The sequence below is a fragment of the Canis lupus genome, chromosome 18 (assembly GCF_003254725.2).
Source record: "Canis lupus dingo isolate Sandy chromosome 18, ASM325472v2, whole genome shotgun sequence".
NCBI classification, from domain to species: domain Eukaryota; kingdom Metazoa; phylum Chordata; class Mammalia; order Carnivora; family Canidae; genus Canis; species Canis lupus.
Genome location: NC_064260.1, coordinates 39,088,266 through 39,109,314, shown reverse-complemented (window position 1 = coordinate 39,109,314; position 21,049 = coordinate 39,088,266). Strand labels below are relative to the sequence as shown.

The following is a 21,049-nucleotide window of genomic DNA, read 5'->3' as shown; positions in this document are numbered from 1 at the left end:
GAAGTAATCAACCAAATAATGAACACCTGAGAATTTGCTATTGCAGAGCCTGGAATTAGCCAGTGAAGCTGGTGTCATTCGGCAAAGTGGCTGGAAAATAACTCACCTTGCACCTCATTTTGCTAAAACTATATGCAGAGAGAGAGAGAAAGACAGAGAGAGATATGTATATATAATGTTATATTAACATATGTTGACCAAGAAGAAGAAGAGGCTGTAAAGCAACTAAAAGCATTTATTCGAGGTCTTAAGGATTGCAATCTGGGAGATACAGAGAGACCAAAAATTGAAAGTGTGCTCTGAATTGCAAGTGAGAAGTGCAGGCAAAATCCACAAGGTTATATAACTTGTTTTGAAGGAATTAACATTGATGCTGACAGAGCTGAACTGCCTAAGCCACAATTGGCCATTTAGCTAACAGATGCTATCTTATCTCTGTTTCAGTCCAAAGTAGAAGGATGAGATCCAGGAGATGGTCAAGGTGCAGTTGACAGGTTGCAATTGACAAAATTCACAATTCTGAAAATTGAAGCAGAGAAGTTCATTAGTCCTGATTCCTCAATATCGTCCCCACCCTGTTTTTTTATAATAAATTTATTTTTTATTGGTGTTCAATTTGCCAACATACAGAATAACACCCAGTGCTCATCCCGTCAAGTGCCCCCCTCAGTGCCCATCACCCATTCACCCCCACCCCTTGCCCTCCTCCCCTTCAACCACCCCTAATTCTTTTCCCAGAGTTAAGAGTCTTTATGTTCTGTCTCCCTTTCTGATATTTCCTACCCATTTCTTCTCCCTTCCCTTATATTCCCTTTCACTATTATTTATATTCCCTAAATGAATGAGAACATACAATGTTTGTCCTTCTCCGATTGACTTACTTCACTCAGCATAATACCCTCCAGTTCCATCCACGTTGAAGCAAATCCCACCCTATTTTGAATGATGTTCTTAGCAATGCTTCCTCCACTTGAGAATTTTTGTCACACCTAATAGGTTTTGTATTTTATCATTTTATATTAATTGTATATTTTTAATTTTAATTTATATTTAATTAATATTAATTTTATAATTATTTTATACACTGCAAATTAAGCATGAGGATAAGCCTTCTGTAAGTCCCACCAAGCTTGGGTATGGGGGAAGGGAGTCCTAAGGAAAAAATATGTGAATTAGAGAGAATTTAAGTTATACCACAGCATACATATTGTATTTAAAGGACATAACTCCCTTATGCCACTCTAAATATTTCTCTACAAAACCAGAAAAAAAGGGTTTAAAAAATTATCTGCACACACACGCATAAAGAAGATTATATATATTCTTTCCTTCTGCTTCCATCCTCAAGGTGAAACCAAGTTCAAAATAGTACTTTTCTTAAAGAGGAAAAAAAAAAGGAAAGACACTGAGCTTTCTCTCCAGAGATTCTGCAGAGGGAAATAATTAAGCTCCTTCTCTCTGATAAGATATGCAAACTAATTATGAGCAATTATCTGACACCAAGGTACAAGAAGCTGCAAGCCTGCTTTCACTCTGAGACTACATCTTAGAGAGGGCACAGTTCTTTGGTTTCTGTCTGTTGTGGAATAAAATCAGGGACTGTAATGAGGCTGGGAGAACACCAAGAGTCTAATTAAGTATGAAAATTCAATCCAGAAGAGTGGTCTTGCTTTTAAAAAGTCTTTTAATTTTATTTAATTCTTACTCCAAATGCTATCCATACGAGTTAAGTCTTGTTGTTAAGATAAACAAAGGCATATATTCTTACAAGCTAGTATTTGGATGCAGATGTGGGGTGGTATGCACAGCACAGGCTAATCCTTGACATGTAGCCCATGACAGAAATAGCTGAAATCAACTGGGTCTTTTCCAGGCATCTTGCATTGGGTACAAACATTCATTCATTTGAAAAATATGTTAGACACAAGAGATGACTCTGGGTTCTTGGGATTCAACACACAAATATTAAATAAACAAATGAAAGAGAGAGAGAGAGATTTCACCAACTTTAAGAAGTTATGAGGAAAATAACTAGTCCAGAGGAGCAGACCAGGGATACGGCTTTTCTGAGAAGGCGTCTAGCAATAGACTGCCAAATGATCAAGGATAGGGCTCTCCAAACCCCCTTCCACACAGAAGGCACACAAGTATGTCCTGAGTCAAGAATAAGCGTGGTTGGCAAGGCACCTGAGTGGCTCAGTCTGTTAAGTGGCCAACTCTTGATTTCAGCTTAGGTCATGATCTCAGGACCCTGGGTTGGAGTTCTGCTCTCAGCCAAGAGTCTACTTGAGATTCTCTTTCTCCCTCTCTCTGCTCCTCCCCCTGCTCTCTCCCTCAAAATAAATAAATAAATAAATAAATAAATAAATAAATAAATAAATAATAAATAAATAAAAGAAGCTTGATTTGTGTGAACAACTGAAAAAGGGCTTTAAGTAGATGCTGTTTCCCCCCCCCCTACTTTATACCTGAGAAATTTGAGTTTAAACAACTTGCCTAAATTTCTTTACATATATGTTCCACTTGTGGGAATTCTTTTAACTTTATTTTTCCTTTTTGAATAGGCAAATCACTTACGTTTCATCAAAGCAATATAAAAATGCATTCACTGGAAGTCTTGCTTCCCATTCTTGCCTGAGCGTAAGACCCCATCCCTCATCCCCACTCTCTCTCGCCCTAACTAAAAGTGGTTTAATTTTGGTTTTGTAAGTATCATTCAAGTGTTAATGCAAGTACAAGCAAATACAATTTCATATTCTTATCCTTCTTCCTTATTCCAAAACAATATATACTACATTAAACATGCTGCTTTTCTGTTTCATTTAAAAATATATCCTGGAGGCTGCTCCATGACCAGCTACTGAACTTCTCATTTTGCCATAAACTACTACCCCATAGAGGCGAACAACAGTTTATCTAATGTCTGCCTCTGGATGTTGGAAACCTAGCTTATTCCTAGCTCTTTGCTAGTACAAACAATGAATAACCTTGTACATATTTCATCTTATGAAGTGAGTCAGAGTATTGAGCATTGCTAATAGTTGCTATTTTGCCTTCCAGTGGAGTAATAGATTTCTATTACCACCAGTATGTCACAGAATGGTCTCAAAGTTCAAGAGAGGAAAGTTTTGTAAATTTTGGGTTTTTTCCCATTGGAAAGGTGAAAAATGTGATGATCTCTCCTTAATCTGCAGCAGCTCTCTTTACATTACAGAAATTAACCTTTTGCCTGGGACATGAGTTGCAATTTTTTGTTCTCAATTTGTCATTTGTCTTTTCATTTTACTTATGATGGTTCTGTCTTGTCATGTAGAAGACTTCATTCTTTTATTATGTTTTGTTCTTTAAAGATGATCAAATTTAGGGGCACCTGGGTGGCTCAGTGGTTGAGCACCTGCCTTCAGCTCAGGTTGTGATCCTGGGGTCCTCGGATCGAGTCCCACATCAGGCTCCCCACAGAGAGCCTGCTTCTCCCTGTGGGTAATTTAAACTATGGAACATGAAACTGCAGCTAAGGGAGCATACTGCATTCGTAAGTTACTTACAGTCTACACTGGCCTAGCCAGGACTTGAGTTCAGTGGTATGTCTACTATTGTGTATCCTCATGGTATGGTGCTAACAATAAAATAACAAGCATTTTTTGCATGCCAGTCACTCACTGTGCTAAGCACATTTCATGTGTAAACATATTTAATCCTCACAACAGCACTGGGAGGTATACTCAACAGCACTGGGAAGTATTCTCATTTCATGGATGAAGAAAGTGGGACACAATGTTTTGAAAGCCACTCACAAGGAAAAGTGTGACAGAAGGAAAAGCAATAAAAAGAGGAGATAGTGGTCACAGTCAATTGCAATTAAAATATCTCACTTTTGTAAATTTTCTAAAAACGTATGACTGTGTGAGCACATTCCTTGGGTCCCTTACAGGCCCTGGAAAGGGATGGATCCAAGTGAGAGGCTTCCTGGCAAATTGGCCTCTAAAGGAAGGACACTTTTGGAACCTATTTATTTGAGAATTAAATAATGAGAAGAAATTCATGTGAAAATATGTAGAAACAGTATCTTTGGAAGAGATTGCACTGATTTGACCAGTGCAAAAGGTCAAAGCAAGAACAAATTTGAGATGTTTGAGACATTGAAAGAAAGCCACCATATTTAGAATGTAGCTTCATCTTTCTAGCAAATTCAGAAGCACAAAAGTGTTAAGGAACTCAATGTGAACGTCTGCCTAGAAACCCATGCATCACTATGATGAGCTTAAAGAAATATCTGAGTCTATAGTCTTTTTTTGTATATGTTTTATTGGAGTTCGATTTGCCAACATGTAGCATAACACCCAGTGCTCATCCCATCAAGTGCCCCCCTCAGTTCCCATCACCAAGTCACCCCATCCCCCTGCCCACCTCCCCTTCTGCAACCCTTGTTCCTTTCCCAGAGTTAGGAGCCTCTCATGTTCTGTCACCTTCACTGATATTTCCCACTCATTTTCTCTCCTTTCCCCTTTATTCCCTTTCACTATTTTTTATATGAATGAGACCATATAATGTTTGTCCTTCTCTAATTGACTTACTTCACTCAGCATACATGCAGAAGAATGAAACTAGACCATTCTCTTACACCATACACAAAGATAAACTCAAAATGGATAAAAGATCTAAATGTGAGACAAGAATCCATCAAAATCCTAGAGGAGAACATAAGAAACACCCTTTTTGCACTTGGCCACAGCAACTTCTTGCAAGATACAGCTATGAAGGTGAGGGAAACAAAAGCAAAAATGAACTATTGGGACTTCATCAAGATAAAAAGCTTCTGCACAGCAAAAGAAACAGTCAACAAAACTAAAAGACAACCTACAGAATAGGAGAAGATATTTGCAAATGACCTATCAGATAAAGGGCTAGTATCCAATATCTATAAAGAACTTATTTTTTTATAAAGAACTTATTAAACTCAACACCCAAGAATTAAACAATTCGATCATGAAATGGGCAAAAGACATGAACAGAAATCTCACAGAGGAAGACATAGACATGGTCAATAAACACATGAGAAAATGCTCTGCATCACTGGCCATCAGAGAAATACAAATCAAGACCACAATGAGATCCCACCTCACACCAGTGAGAATGGGGAAAATTAACAAGACAGGAAACAACGAATGTTGGAGAGGATGTGGAGAAAGGGGAATCCTCCTGCACTGTTGGTGGGAATGTGAACTGGTACAGCCACCCTGGAAAACTGTGTGGAGATTCCTCAAAGAATTGAAAATAGAGCTACCCTAGGACCCAGCAATTGCACTGCTGGGGATTTACCCCAAAGATATAGATGCAGTGAAAGACTGAGACACCTGCACCCCGATGTTTCCAGCAGCAATGTCCACAATAGCCAAACTGTGGAAGGAGCCTCGGTGTCCATCGAAAGATGAATGGATAAAAAAGATGTGGACTATGTATACAATGGAATACTACTCAGCCATTAGAAATGACAAATACCCACCATCTATATTCTTTTTAAATGCCACAAAACATTTGTATTTTCTACTCACCTTATGAGACAAACCAGAGATCTGTGGAACCTACTCAAGGTAATAAATGTACCATTTGCCAGAGCGGAAGTTGAGAAGGAAAAAGTGAGTCTTTGGCAGCTGTTAATTCAACTGAAGCTTCTACCAGAAATATTATTTCTTGATATCTCAACAAAAGAGTCAAGGGATGATGTGTTTGTGATGAAAAGGCTAGAAGATATCAGTCTCCTCCCCTTCACTCCCACCATCCTCATCATTTTTCAAATCCTCATTACTTCTCACATTAAACCATTGCACAATCTGATTGTTCCTTCTGCCTCCAGTCTTTCCCCATTCCAGTCTGCCCTCCACAGTCTTGCCCAACTCAGCATCTTTCAAGTAAAGCTCTTATAAAAACATTCTCCTTCACACAGAATCTTCACACAGAATCATTCTTCTATAAATGAAAACATAGAAATCCCAGAATCTTTAAGAATGTTTGGATCCAATCACCTAAACTCAGCATTCAAAGTCTTTTGCAATCTAACATTAACATTATAATTTCCATATTGTCTGCAAATCCTGCTCTCATTCATGCTCTGACCCAGAAATTTTGAGTGCTCCTCATTCCCACACTGTGGTCTTTATTTTTACAAGAATAGATCTTTGCTTATTACCTTTGCCCACATGTTTCCCTAAGCGCTGCCACTGGACAGCTTCTCTATCTTTCATGGTCTTCCATGTCATCTCCTTTATGAAAATGTCCTTGTTTACAGCAAGCAAATAAGAATTGACTCCTCACACCAGAATGGCAGTTTTAACTGCCTGTGTTGTCATCATTTGTGAAACTATTTTGTTTTCCTTATACACCATAAGAGAAGGACTAACCTAACCTATTGATCTTGGTATCTCTCAAAGGGCCTCACAGAATGTCAGGGACACAGTGGGTGTTTGTTACCACATTTGGTGAAAGGACAAGACGGGGAGATCCACAGTATTCCATTCCTTCAGTTTAGGATCAGCCCACAAATAATAGGTCAGATATTGGAGAGAAATTCCGTTATGAAAAATTCAAATGCTCTGTCCAAACAGAGGGAGAAAGATGGAGGGTCACTAGGGTGCAGCTTGACAATAAATAGACATCCAATGAAATTAGTTATAGCTAAATGGCACTGTGACAAATTAGAAAGAGCTTCAGCTGGAGCCAGTTGCAGCCATGTCCACATTCTGATCAAGTCACTTTCCAACTGTGTGACTTTGAGCAGCTCCCTGTCTATTCTGAATCTTTCCTGCAAAACCAGGCTAAGGGTCAGCTGTGAAGACTGCCTGAGAAATTGCAATTAACATTTCAGGACACAATATTTATGCCATAAAAAGTAACAATGACTACAAGAATCAGAAAATCAACTGCGGAGTTGAATATTTATTACTGAAATCAGCCTGCACAGGCATGAAACAGTCATTTGTAGCAGCAAACACACATGTTAGAAACCCGAAGTCTATTTTGTCATCTGAAGAGTTTATTAGGCCTGCAGAAATCACCTTTCCCCTTTCATGAGAATTTGTTTTGCAGGCTTTGCAATTATCATCAGGTCTAAAGAGGATGCAAATGACACAAGACTATGACAGCACATCAAAAAAATAAAAATAAAAAAGTGAGTGCACCTGGAATGAAAGACCTAAGCACACTTCTAATGAGGATGGGAGTGAGCCATCAGGGATGACACTGAAATGAGTTTACAAGGCTTGGCACTGCTGAGATGAGAAGGGAGCCTCGAGTTGTTTTAACTGAGACTTGCTGCCTACATTACAGAGAATATATTACAGAGTAGAATGCGAACATCTCTGGGCGTTCTTTGTCCATTGATCCATTCATTCACCCTGTAATCAAGTCCTGAGCACTAGGTAGTGTCAGATTTGAAAAATGCAGGAGTGAAAATGGCTTGTCCCTCAAACAATTCACAGTCTTATGGAGGAATGAGACAACAAGGACAATGCAATCAAGATGCGGCAAGAGCTCTAATCACACAGCGCCGAAGGGATGGGCAGAACACAAAGGAGTTCTAGCTCTAGCAAGGTTGATCATAAAAAAATAAAAGTGCTACCTAACCTGAGTTTTGAAGGATGAACAGGAGTCCCTCAGGAAGGCAAAGTGGTTTGCATAAGCAAAGGCACAGTACAGTGTCCCCTTTGTGAGTCCACACATAGTCTAGTGTAGCAACACAGAAAATGCAACAGGGTAGCAGACGTGGCTTCTTTTTACCTGAGAGCTAGAAGGAACCTTAGATAAAAAGGAACCTCAGATACTGCCCAATGCAGTGTTTCTTAGCATCTTCAACTACTCTATGAAGAATTCTGTTTTTATTCAACTTATAAAATAATATGGATATTAGGATAACCACCTCATTAGCAAATTCTGCATGCAAGTTTTGGTGCTCAGTATTTTGTGTTTGTGGCCTTAAATACCTGGATATGAAATGATTAGCCAAAATGAAAGCTTTGGCTTCTAATTCAGTATTCTTGGGGGCCCCAACCCCTCAAGTTTGAGAATGACTGTATCTGATGCAATCCCTCTATGTGGCACCCAGGAAGGGCAAATGGCTTTATAATGCATCCAGTTAATCGGTAACAAGCACTAGAAGCCCAGATGCCTGGCTCTGTGTTTATCACAGGTGAGCCACTACCCCTCTGAACAGGCAGTCCCCAGTCCCATGACTTTCAAGACTTCTGAGTACAACTCTATCATTCACAACCGTGATATACTTTTATGCTCAGAATTTCATCACCTCCCAGTTTATCTTGGACTACATCTGCGCTCCACCTCTCTGAAAAGCAAGCAGAAAAGGTCAGGATAAATGACTCTAGCTTGGAATAATGAAAAAAGCTTTTTAAAAAATCCTCACTCTTTGACCTTCTCATATTGCAGAATTCATGACTGAACATATATAGGACAGAATTTTCTTATATCCCGATTCCATGGTACCATGAAACTTCTGACCCCAACATAGGTGTTGCTTTTTTGTTCGCTGAAGAAGGTAGTAACTGCTTTCCTATTAGAAAATTTTTAAAGCAGATCAAGCAAGCAATTTTTTGCAATGCTTTACCTTGTTTGATACTTCATAAGTAATAACAATAAATAGCAAACTGACATTACCTAAAACACCCATTTCATACGGTAAATAACCTAATCTCAGAACTGGGAGGCAAGTGAGCCACAGGGTGTAGGGATTCATGGAAACACGGAGTATGGTTCCTAAGAACCTGGCTGTTTAGCAAAATCACCTGGTGGGGGGAGGCTTTTGAAAAATGCAGACTCTGAAACCCTACCCTCAACTAGTTGAATCAGAATTTCCACAGGCTGGTAACCAGAATTCAACACATACAATGGCTCTCTAGGTAACCCATGGTTATCTGATCTACCCAAATAAACTCTTGCCCCATATTTTTCAGGCAAGAGATTTGAAGTCAAAATGATGCGATCAATGATGGCAGTCAATTGTAATCCTGCATGAGATATGAAACCTTCCAGGATCAAAGTAATTGGGATTAGCTATTTGTTTCCTTCATCCAGCTATTTCTTCTGCTTAGGAGCCCACTTTTTCAATCATTGAGCAAATAATCATTAAATGCATACTGTACTAGACCTAAGGATATAATAGTAAACACAATATAAATCACCGTCTTTTCCTGGAGCCTGTGATCTCAGTCCCTATAGTACTATGAGAATTCTATCCAGGAAATTTTCCTGAATTTATAAACTTGACTTTTTTTGTTTCCTGATGTTTCCTTACTTTTTATACTTGGTGCAGACAAGCCTTTTTTTAGAACTATTTCCTGCCTGTACTTAGGGCTTCCACTCAAGAGATGAGATCCATGACCCTTTTGGTTTGCGTAGCAATTACAGACTCTTTCTATTCCTTCTTCTCCTTTCTCTATCTCTTTAATCAATGAGCAACAGTGAAGATAGTAACATTTTGAGCCAGAAGAGCCATCCCAGAACCACACAATGTGTTAATTCTATTTACATTTTCTCCTGGGCTATATAAGGACCCCCCCAATCCTTTCAGGCTTGCTTATTCTTTACAATAATGCTCTTTCTGCTAAAATCTGCCAGTTGCTGTGCAGGGCAAGTGGAAATGCAGGTATGAAAGTCATGTTCTCTGCGCCTAGCATTAAGGGCATCCCCGTCCCTGTGTAATAACAAAATCAGGCAATTAAAGATAGACATGTACCAGGTGGTAGGAATGAGCACAAGGCCAGCACAAGCTCAACAAGTATATGTTTTGGATGCTCAACAAGTCTATGTTTAACTGATATCAGTTTATTTATTACATGGCACCATGTGAAACTAATGACATTTGACTGGTTTGACGTGCAAAGAAAAATCGCAATTATATGTAATTCAATCTAATACAAATTCTGATAGGATTAAGCAATAGACCATGTTAGAGAGCAGGGAAGTAAGACAGACCAAGGAGCTGCCTTTTTTTTAATAATAAATTTATTTTTTATTGGTGTTCAATTTGCCAACATACAGAATAACACCCAGTGCTCATCCCTTCAAATGCCCCCCTCAGTGCCCGTCACCCATTCACCCCCACCCCCTGCCCTCCTCCCCTTCCACCACCCCTAGTTCGTTTCCCAGAGTTAGGAGTCTTCATGTTCTGTCTCCCTTTCTGCCTTTTGAAAGTTCAACTTTTACTTTTTTTTTCTGATTGGAAAAGCATTATGTCAAAGAAGAATCTAGAAGAATAAATTCAGATCTACAATCTATTTCTACTATCACTCCTCTTATCCAATCCACCATCATCTTTTACCTGGACAAGGGCCACCAGGGCATCATACCTGGCCTCTCCACTTATGTTTCCTCTCCCCTCTTTCTATGCAGTATCCAAATGAATCATCTTGGAAAATCTCAAATCAGATCATGTTCCTCAGCTACTTAAAACTTCCCAATGGTAAACAGTTACGCTTGAAATAAGACACATATCTCACCAATGTATTGGCTCGACCTTGTATTTATCATATGTTTAATTCTTTCTATGCCGCTGCCCTAGTCCCTGTCAAAGACAGCAGGCACACAGACCTTCACATTCAGGTCCCCCCATGAACTTATTTTACATCTGTGGCTCAAGGCTCAGGGGAAGGTTGTTTCGTTTCAACAATATCTAAGAAGTTATATTAATTTTGACTCCATGTCAAAACTTCATTAGACAGGAGTTGTCATAACTTCAGCTGCACCAGTAAAAAGCAAGGACACATGCCTTTATAATGAATCTTGGGTTTTTCCTGAGGCATTTTGAATTTATGGAAGATAGCTCCACCTACCTCCCTTTATATTCCTTTTGCTCCACTGTTTGTTGGTTTGTTTTGTTTTGGGATTTTTTTTTGCCCAGAATCAAAGTGATAAAGGATATTTAATGAGCTGTGGTCTGGTGATCTTTCCATTCCCATTCCACCTGTCTGCCCTATGCTCTCATTTGGGCTTCTCTCTGATCTCTGCATGGAGGTATTGGCTACCTACATATCAGAGTTCATATCCTATGTCCCTTGTATTCCGTAACATCATCTGTCTCAATGAGTATTTATGGGAAACAAGTTATGGCTTCAGCTCCAAACTATATGCATGTGGTTCTACACTTGAGATGAGGATCCACCCGCTAAGAACTTTTAGGGAAGTATGATGAGGATAGGCAAGTGAACACAAAAGAAGCAATACAATGATTGGCCCCGGCAAATATTTAGCACCCACTGTATACATTGAAGGCCCTAAGATAGCCACCAAGGACAAAAGACCTAACTGGTTGGTCAGGTACATTGTTGGAGAAGCACAAGTCTTGGTTCAAAAGACCTATGCCTGTGTTTTCATGTCAACAGAATGTGTGGATTTAGTCAAGTGCTTTTCTGAACCTTTTTCCTCATTTATACAATGTCACCGACACCTACCTCCAAAAGCCACCTGTGGGTTGGGAAGATTAAATGGATGTGAAGGAGTTTTTTAAACTGCAAAACACTTGCTATGATGAGGTTGAGAACAACAGGGTGTTTGCATGAGGCAAGTGCTGTGCTAAACAATTTAAATATATTATTTCAATTATTCTTCACCAATGTATTCATGAATTATATTGTTATAATATTATATTGTATATTGTTATAATATTATATTGTATCACAATCTCCACTTTCATAGGTGGGGTGCAGAGGGGGAACAAAATTTTTTCAAGGTCACATAGCCTGTGTAATTATGGAATTGACATTGGAATCTAGATCTATCTAGCTCCATAATTAATACTCAGTTATCATGCTGTATGACCAACCAAATACCTTTGTCTTTGGAAAGCACTTTTATTAGAAAGTTATTGACTCTGGGTTAGAGACCCTGGGTATGGCCTGGGTTTATAACTTATTCTTTATCTGGCACTGGGTAAGTCCCAATTGCCTGTTTGTAAGAAGGTTGAGCTCTAGCCTTCTTCAGGTCATTTAGGTCATTCTCTCTAGGAACTGAAGCAGACTACAGATACTACAGAGGGTTGAAGAGGAAGATCTCCAAGGGCTCTAGCAGGTGGAGAAAGCTTTTCAAAGAGGATGGGCCTGAACTATTTATTATTTTCCTCCATAGTCACTATATTTACAAATATTTTATTTTTACTTAACATAATGTGGGGAAAAGCTTTAAACTGAAAAAGTTGATTTTCAATAACTTTTTATCTTAAAATAGTTTAAGACTCACAAGAGTCACAAGAATTGTAGTATAGAGTATTTCACCAGTATTTACACGCACTCTTTGTTTTATCACATGTGCAGACTCAGATAAACTTTACCATAATCGAAATAGAGAATTGTTCCATTGCAACAGAACTTTCTTGCATTACACCTTAATAGTCACCCTTCTTCCCTTAGCACTTATCTTTGAAAACCACCAATCTGTTCTCCATCACTATAATTTTGTTATTTCAATAATGTTATTTAAGTGGAATCATACAGTTTATAGCCCTTTTTTTTTCACTTAACATGTCTTTGAGCATCATCCAAAATTGTTGTATGTATCAATAATTTATTCCTTCTTACTGATGAATAGTATCCCATTATATGGATATACCACAGTTTGTTTATCCCTTTATTTGTTAAAGGACATCTGGATTATTTCCAATTTGGAGCTCTGATAAATAAAGCTGCCATGAACTTTTGTGTTGAGATTTTTGTGGGAACATAAGTTCTAATTTCTCTGGGACAAATACCTAGGAGTATAACTGCTGCATTCTTCATACAATAAATGTATATTTAACTTTAGAAGAAACTGCCAAACTATTTTGCATTGGATCTGTACTATTTTACATTCCCATCAACATTGTGTATGAGATCCATTTATGAGATTGCTATTTTAAAAAGGAAAGTGCTATAACTGTAATGAGACTGTCTTAATAACTAAAATGATTGCACAGCTAAGGCATCTGACTGCAATCATACTAATGGAACTCACTGCTCACCTGGAAAGGGAGGGTCCAAAGAAGAGAAAAGGTAGCAGTTATTAAAAAAAAAAAAAAAAAAAAAAACTTTATCCTTGTATCTCAACAAATAGAGACTTCTCAATCAAGCATTATGTTAGCAAACATCATCTTTTCTGAAAGGCAATTTCTACTCCCAGTTTGTATCTCTTAATCACATAAGTAACTGCCACTTGGAGCCTCAGATCAGCAAGTGATAACTAATGGCATCACTGAAATAAATTGCAGCCCCATGCAAGGAACCTGATTTCTCAGTGAGTCCCACTGACCTTATATGAAAAATTAGTACTTTTAGTGAGCCTGGAAGCAACTATATCTGCCAATTCATGATATGGATATATCACCAGGTAAATTACTTAATCTCTCCAACCTATTTTTTTTTCTCTCCAACCTATTGCAAATTAGCAAACAACAGTTTCTACATTACACTTTGTATGTAATTTGATAATGTATGTAAATCACTTAAAGCAATGCCTGAGATCTAGTGAATATTTAATAAATGTTCACTATTAATGGCATAGTGCAAGATAGCATAAAAGATGACAAAAGTTTTGATTCCTGGTGACTGACAATGCATTAATATTAAAGAAGATATCAAGATAAGAGGCTGCTTTAGGAGAGAGTTCAATTATTTTTGAGGCAGATTGAATGTACTTTGCTAAGAGTTTTCTAGCAGGTATGGGGAAATCAATATTTAGATCTGCACTCATCTGGTGCACAAGCTTTCAGTCACACATGACTATTTACAATTAAATTTTAATTAATTAAATGAAATTAAAACTTCAGGCTCAGTAACCACATTTCAGCACTAGCCACATTTCCAGTCCTCACCAGCCACATGTACTGGACAGCACAGATATAAAGCACTGTCAAAGAGGCAGAAAGTTCTATTGAACAGAAGCATACAGATCCTCATACCCTTGATCATATTTTTAAATAACTGAGATTTTTGTAATACTGTGTATTTTGTTTTGTGTGTTTAAAATATCTTTCCAAGGAGAGTTTCATAGCCTTCACCAAATTGCCAAATACAATTTAGAAGCAACAGTAAAAGACCAGAAGTAGAGGCAGGGGGACCTTGAGACATTCTTGTGGAAAAGTAATGAGAGTCAGTACTCTTGCACAAAGAGAGAAGGTAAATGTGAAGGAGGCATAACCTCAGGAAATGCTTACCTGATAGGAGACACTAATGATTGATTGGAAAAGGCAAGGCATCATGAGAGTCCTGCATTCAGAAGCCAGGAGAGTAGAGTGTGCTGCTTAACAGGGCCAGATGCTCCTTGGAGATCCAAGAGGGTGACTATTGAGCAGGAACTCCTAGGTTAGGCAGCTAAGTAGTTATGATAACCCCAGAAGTTTCTGTGGATAATGGGGTGCTAGCCACCAACATAGAAATAAATGGGTGTTTAGGAATGGAAGCAGTACCTGAAGACTATTCTTTCAAGAAGTTGGCAAGAATGAAAGGAGACAAAGGAAGGTAGCTTGAAGGTACAAAATGAAACATTTTTAATGAATTTGCAGTTATGGATAGAAAAAGGAAAATGAGCTCATGGTCTGATAGAGAATTTCTATTAGAGTTTGGACAGAAGGCAAAAGAATGGATGCATTATTGCCTTTCATGTCTACATGGGGCCATCCCTGGAACATGGACTAGATTAGGGCACAAAATAGAAGGCCATGACCATGTCCCAGTGTTAGCTTTGCAGGAAAAATCTTTCATGCAGGAATCTCCATTTCCAGAAAGTCTATTCTGGGGCCTTTTCAGTCTTCAAAATTCAGCTTAGGATCACCTCCACCAACTCTTCCCTGAATTCTTAAAGACAGTTTTGGATACTCTCTTCTCTGTGACTCCATAACCTTCTATAATGATTCTCTCTCACATTCAACCAAGATATTTGAGGGTTAGTTTTGTCTTGTTCTTATTGGTATCTTCAACATCTAGCCTGTAAAAAGAGCTTGGCAAATATTTGTTGAAAAAATGAACTAATTAACATTGTCTATTCATTTCTTCTAATGGGCTTTTATAAAGTCTTCCTTAAAAACCTATTCCATCTAGTTCCATGACACAGATGAAACTGGAGAGTGTTATGCTGAGCAAAATAAGTCAGAGAAAGACAATTATCATATAGTTTCACTCATATGTGGAATTTAAGAAACAAAACAGAAGATCATAGGAGAAGGGAGGGGAAAATAAAATAAGATGAAATCTGAGAGGCAAACAAACCAAAAAAGACTCTTAACTCTAGGAAATAAACTGAGGGTGGCTGGAGGGGAAGTGAGTGGGAGATGAGGCAACTAGGTGTTGGGCATTAAGGAGGGCACATGATGTAATGAGCACTGAGTGTTACATGCGACTGATGAATTACTGAACTCTACTATTGAAACTAGTAATACGCTGTATGTTAACTAATTGAATTTAGATAAAACAAGTAAAAATAAATAACTAAAAATCAATTTTGTAAAAAACTATTCCATCATTACTGAGGGGAATTCCCTTTACCAGCTTGGAATTACTAAGAACAAGAAAGAGCAAAATAAGAACTCTTACAACCAACTAAAATGATTAACAAACATCATCACCCAAAAACACTAGCCACAAATGTTTAACACTATCCATGGCAAATCACCTATAATAAACTTAGCAGTGTATCTTAGACTCATATACACTGGGGATCAAAGTCCACTTCAGTCCCTTGGTAAACGTATGATCCAGAATAACCTGCTTAACCCCCCACATCTTCAATTTCCTCATCTGTAGGGTAGCAATGCAAATACCTACCTGTGTCTTGTGAAGAAGAAATAAAATAACACATAGCAATTAGTGATGTCATAAATATTAGCTGAACATATTTATCACCTTGAGTATTTAGTCCTGGAGAAAATCTGATATAGAATTAAAAAGGGAGTGGTAGCAAAAGCCAGTTTTAAATTTACTTGTTTGCTCAATGCCTTTTAATTGGATCTCCCTTTGAAGGACATAAAGATTTTAGATAGGTTAGAACATCATGCTCTGCTAGCTTTTTGTAATTATTGTTCTTTTAAATTACTGTGTTACATAGGCAGAGGGAGAAGCAGGCTACATGCAGTGAGCCCGACGTGGGACTCGATCCCAGGTCTCCAGGATCATGCCCTGGGCCGAAGGCAGCACTAAACTGCTGAGCCACCCGGGCTGCCATTACTTATTTCAATATATCCCATTCTCTCATATTTTATACCAACATGATTTAACTTAGTTATTATCACGTTTTCTCAATTTATGTAACTTTATATCTAACTTAATAACTCAATTCTTTAAATTATCCTTTTTAAGTACATAAGAGTCTAAGTACATTAAGTACACAGAAGCCTAAGAAAGTAACACTTTCCAAAACAAAGTTAGTAATGATAACTTTCTTACAAAAGAACAAAAATTTATTTTAAAAAAACAATTTGTTAAATACATGATTTTATATTAATTTCTTTGAAATTTTAAAAATATATTTCATGTACCATTGACATTTAATTTTACATATTGAAAATGTCTATGATATTTAGAATGTATTTATTATATAAGAAAACATATCATCTAAACAAATTGTTTATCTACTCAAATAAAAAGAATGTTACGCCAGAAAATAAATTAATTAATTAAATTACTGTGTTAAAAGTAACACTTGCTACTGGTGAAGTTTTCAAACAGTAAAATAAGTCAGAAAGTGGAAAGTAAAGGTGTCCCCCATGGACATTTAACACACTCACACTTTCTTATACAGTTATCTAAAATTATTATGTATTTCTTGAATCATTTTGATTAATATACTATAAGAAGTGTTGCTTGGGAGAGATCTTCCTACACAGTAAAGAGACAAACCCTCTTTATTTCTTTAAGATCTTCTCTGCTGGGTGTTATTCCATATGTTGGCAAATCGAACACCAATAAAAAATAAATTTATTATTAAAAAAAAATCTTCTCTGGTTCAAGCATTGTATGCAGTGTCAATAGAAATGAATCCACAACTATCCCATCAGCATCTACTAGAAGCTCAGCACCACCCAAAACTTGGGGAAAGAGTATAGTCAACAGTCAGTGAATCTGCTAGTAAGATGGCAGATTCTGGAAAATAATCTAGCAGCAGATGTATGCCAATATGAATTCAGACTCTTAGTTCTCAGATATTTCTTTGCCTTTGTAATTATTAAACTTTTTTTAAAGATTTTATTTATTTATTCATGAGAGACACGGAGAGAGGGGCAGGGACATAAGCAGGGGGATTCCTTTAAGGGACTCGATCCTCAGATCCTGGGATCATGACCTGTGCCAAAGGCAGACGTTCAACCACTGAGCCACCCAGGTGTCTCTAATTATTAAACTTCTAATGAAATTGATAAGCGTAAATTCTCAAAGTCAATTTGATTGCAGTTATAAATCACTGTAAAAATAGTCAAGACCCTTTGACCCTGTTTTTCCCATTCAAGGCATTTTTCCTATAGAAATAATGCAAATATATACTTATTTAAACGGATTTTGTTATTCTGTTATTAATAATGGGAAAATTTTGAGAATCACCTAACCACTATTAGGGTTATCACTAAATAAAGGATGGTACCTCCATAATGTGGAATGTTGTTTAACCATTTAAAGTTGTGCTTTTCAAAGAATACTTTTCAAAGAGGAAATGTTAAGGAAAAATACATTAAATAAATAAAAGCAGGATACAATATAGCATTGTGATTTAATTCAAGTTCTTTACTTGGGTTTCTTGAATTATGTAATAACTCTCTGGAACATCCTTATTCTGTCTTAATCTCCCATCTTCTGGATGCCTCAACTGCTCCCACACCTTTTTATTCTAAATTTTACCCTGAAAACTTCACTTTTGCCACCAGCCTAACTGAATATATTCTTTATTTTTAAAAACTCATATTGAATCTAGTTCTAGACCCTAAATGTTAGCAAAAATCGCTCAGATGAAGCATCGTTAGGGCTACCCCCTGCTCCTTGTGGTATAAGAGGCTCAAAAATACTTGGTACTGAGGGGAATAAAATGAGAGAAGATGCCCCATCTTTATATATAACAATCACCCTCTTTACTGCTGATCATTCACTATACAAAACTATTTTTAGCGGTCAATATTTACTTATCCTTCCACTGTTCCATGTACAAAGCTAAATGCATTTTTTTACTCCTCATAACAATCTCTTAAGAAAGGTGACCAGTATCTCCATTCTTCACATACTTGCTGTGTAACTTAGGAGGAGTCACATGCCTTCTTTGATAATCAACTTTCTCTTAAAAGCAAAATGAAATCCCAACTCTGACATTTGATTTTTCTCCTTTACTACATACAAAATCCCAAATAAAATACTGTAATAAAGGAGGGAGAAGGATTCCATTCTATAAATTGGTCCTATTTTTCTGAACTGACCATGCATTTACAGTCATTTACTGACTGAAAGTAGCTTTATTTCTTGTTCAGCATACTGTGATCTTCCCAGGACATGTTGGGAACACGAAAAATTCTCTGGATAGATAAGCACATTCAAATTCTCAGAAGATTTCCTGATCACTTCAAGATCTTAGTTTCTGAATACAATGTCTTTTAACATGAACTCAGTATCTGCTTCCAGGGTTGGGGCAGGAAAAATGAGACTAGCATATCATTGTGTGCCAGGAGGTAAAGATTCCCATCCAAAGTTGATAGGACTATATATCCAAAAGATAAGAAGTCAGCTTTATTTAACCATAACTGGTAATATTTGTAAAATGAATAATAGTTAAGATGGATTAAAGTCCATTAATATAAAAATAATCCATGAGTATGTATTCATATAAATAAATAAAGATAGGTGGATCAATAGATAGAGTCCTTACACATGCATGAAAGAGATGAAGCAAATGTAGTAAAATTCTGACAGTTGGTGAATCAAGATGATAGGTATATGAGTATTTATTATTTTTCTATTCTTGCAACTTTTATGTAGGTTTCAGATTTTTAAAAATACAAATTTGAAGGAGGATTTGAACCAAATGACTTTGTTCTTAAATGGCTGTCAACTATGGACTTCAAAAACTCTCTTAAAATAAAAATATTTCATCTCTCTTTAAAACAAAGGAGTGCAGGGCACCTGAGTGGCTCAGGTCATGATCCCAGTGCCCTGGGATTGAGCCCCATGTGTTGGGCTCCCCACTCAGCAGGGAATCTACTTCTCCCTCTCCTTTTGCTCCTCCTCCCTATACATGCTCTCTCTCTCTCTCTCTCTCTCTCTCCCCAAAAAATATCTTTAAAAAAAACAAAGGATGCAATGATCACTGATCAATAAAATCCCACTGTGATCATCCACATTATTTTTGAAGTTTACATAACTCTTTCACATAGCCATCCATGTTCCATTTTGTCAGAATGTTTAATTTTGCCACTTTAATTCCTTTATAGGAATTATTCTGATGTGATGCACAGTTTGTATCTCCATTAGTAAGTTCCTAACGCTATGTTCAAGACATATAATAGTGGTACTGAATGTAAGGGGGGAAATGCTTGAATTCAAAATAACCCATAAAATTATTTTAATATATATTTTCAGCACCTCCAGAGGCTCCTCTACTCACATATCATATAAATCACTGTAGTGGATTCCTATGTCCCCACACGAAGACACATGTCTAGATTTTGCCTGCAGAGCAATTTGCTCTGGCAGGTCAAATCTTCCTTTTCCCTGTGGCTCACACACACACACACACAAACTTACACACATGGACTTAGGGGAAGCATCATCAAGATCTTGATGAAACACAATGCTAGTGTTGTCTTCACCTAAAAAGACATACTTTCTCCTGCCTGAGAAATAGAGTTAATAGCACTTCCCTTCCTCCCCACCCCAGGTAGTAAGTAAGTAAAATGAGGGAGGTAACTATACAGATACACGCAGATGCTTAATGAATGTCTCTTCAGTCATGCATTCTTCTCTATAAATGATGTGGCTAAGAGGCCAGCTAACTGCCCTGGCAACCTGAAACTCAGTCCGTTCTCCTGGTTGGAGATTCATGCATTTATTCATATGTTTACAAAATATGTGGTGAGGACATACTACTAGGCTGAACCCTACAAATAGGGTGACTAACCAAACAGGAAGTCCTGCTCCCTCACCCCAGACTTTAGAATTTAATCCCCAGATACAGCCTTCCCTGTCCCTTCCTTGACTGATGGAACACGCGTTCATGGATGTTCATGTTTCCCATCTCAGGAACCATCTCCTGTCTCCTTTCTCCTTTCTCCCCATGAGATTCGCAGCAGCTGAGACCACAAGGAAATCTGTGAGAAGGGAAGGCCATGCTGCTGCACCGGAATCCAGTCCTTGGCAGGACCAGTGCCAGCCAAACTCCAACTAACAGGAGACCAGTTGGGTCCTGGGAGTGTCTGTGACTAAAATATCAGCTTTGAGACAATGAGATTCTTCAAAGCCAAAACACCAGAAGCTAATTAGGATGTTTTTCAAACAACCTGTTGAAATGATAAAGAGCTTCAGAACAGTTGTCCTGGGAAAATCGGTGTGCATTTCCTACAGTCACTCCATTCACAGAGCCAGGGCGTTCCCCACACCAAATGAACCCCTGTGGAAAGTGAGATTGCAGGTGATCATAACAGATACACTCACATGCACTCATATAATGTGAGTTCCTCCAGGAGCTCAAAGCACTTTATAAACAGATAGGTAGCTAGATAGCAACCAATCATAGCAAGTCATCAGAAGAATTGAATCTCCCACAGTCAGTCCAACAGGCTGCATGATATTATGGTTAATAAAAATGGTTTCATTTTTCTCTGTGCCACGATGGATCCAGTTGAAATAGATCTTATGGAAAATTAGAAAATCTTGAATCACAATCTTCTGCATTAAAAACCTCATTCCATCTTCACTATCACTTTTGAACCTCATAACACTTTTTTAAAAAGGCAGACTGGGTATCATTACACCCAATGTAGCAAGGATAGAAATTGAGGTTTGAAGACAATAAAAAACGTCAATAGAAGTGCTCTACTTTTAAGAAGAAAGCA

The 21,049-nt window shown here is 37.7% G+C and overlaps 1 long non-coding RNA gene across 1 annotated transcript in view; it reads right to left on the bottom strand.

Moving 5' to 3' along the window:
• Positions 1-247: 247 nt before the first annotated feature.
• The window catches only part of LOC112663360 (uncharacterized), a 38,009-nt gene continuing 17,207 nt past the window's right edge, over positions 248-21,049 (bottom strand). The window contains exon 4 of the long non-coding RNA XR_003139184.3: positions 248-519. This is a non-coding gene — a long non-coding RNA (uncharacterized LOC112663360). The remainder of the gene's footprint in view (positions 520-21,049) is intronic.